Below are 1,567 nucleotides of genomic sequence, written 5' to 3' on the forward strand. Positions count from 1 at the left end.
CCAGGTGTTTCTTGACTTCCTACTTTTGCATTCCAGTCCCCTATAATGAAAAGGACATCTTTTTTGGGTGTTAGTTCTAAAAAGGTCTTGTTAGTCTTCATAGAAGCATTCAACTTCAGCTTCTTCAGCGTTACTGGTTGGGGCATAGACTTGGATTACCGTGATATTGAAGGGTTTGCCTTGGAAACAAGCAGAGATCATTCTGTCATTTTTGAGATTGCATCCAAGTAACTGCATTTCAGACTTTTTTGTGGACTATGATGGTTATTCCATTTCTTCTAAGGGATTCCTGCCCATAGTAGTAGATATAATGGTCATCTGAGTTAAATTCACCCATTCCAGTCCATCTTAGTTCGCTGATTCCTAGAATGTCGACGTTCACTCTTGCCATCTCCTGTTTGACTGCTTCCAGTTTGCCTTGATTCATGGACCTAACATTCCAGGTTCCCGTGCAATATTGCTCTTACAGCATCGGACCTTGCTTCTATCACCAGTCACATCCACAACTGGGTGTTGATATACTTAGATATACTTTTTGGAATTTATTTTTGAGTATGGTGTCAGGGAGTATTCTAACCTTATTCTCATTTTCATGGCTGAAGAAACCTTCAGAGTGTCCTTCATAGTGGCTGTTACCAATTTACATCCCAAGCTTCAGTAGGGAAGTGTCCCCTTTGTTTCCACACCCCCTCCAGCACTTGTTGATTGTAGAGTGTTAGACAAGGGCCATTCCCCCCGGTGTGATGTGATACCTCACTGTAGCTTAGACCTGCATTTCTCTATTATTTAGCAATGTTTTTATCTTTTCACGTAATTTTTTTAAATGATGTGAATTAGCTCTTGAAGTTGGGTTCTTGAAGGCCTTCCCCATATTGAATTCTTTTTCAATGACCACTTTTAGGACGTTTCTCAAGGGCGGGCGTTTTTTACTTACAGCCCCTGGATCCTTATGAATATTTAATACCCAGCAGCACTCAGTACTCTTGCCTAGAAAATCGCACAGACAGAGGAGCCTGGTGGGCTGCAGTCCATGGGGTCGCTACTAGTCAGACACGACTGAGCGACTTCACTTTCCCTTTTCACTTTCACACATTGGAGAAGGAAATGGCAACCCACTCCAGGGTTCTTGCCTGGAGAATCCCAGGGACGGAGGAGCCTGGTCGGCTGCCGTCTATGGGGTCACACAGAGTCGGACACGACTGAAGGGACGCAGCAGCAGCAGCAGCAACAGCAGCAGCACAGCTCTGCATGGTGTTGTTACAGAAAATGGCCACGAGGCGGCAGCACTTCCCCATGCTACAATCGTTCCTTTTTTTTTTTTTTATTTCTGTAATTTCCTTGTAATTTTATGTCGGAATATAGTTGATTTCTGATGTCTTTATTTCAGGTGTACAGGAACTCGATTCAATTATACACAGATGTTTATCTATTCTCTGTCAGGTCCTTTTTCACGTTTAGGTGATTACAATGTGTTCAGTAAACTTCCCTCTGCTTTTCGGTAATTACTTCTGGATCATCTGTCTGACACGTATTAATGTGTATATGTTAACTCCAAGGTCTTAATTTC

Source organism: Moschus berezovskii, chromosome 21 (assembly GCF_049115385.1).
Source record: "Moschus berezovskii isolate FMDL1 chromosome 21, NW_MosBer_1.0, whole genome shotgun sequence".
Lineage (NCBI taxonomy): Eukaryota > Metazoa > Chordata > Mammalia > Artiodactyla > Moschidae > Moschus > Moschus berezovskii.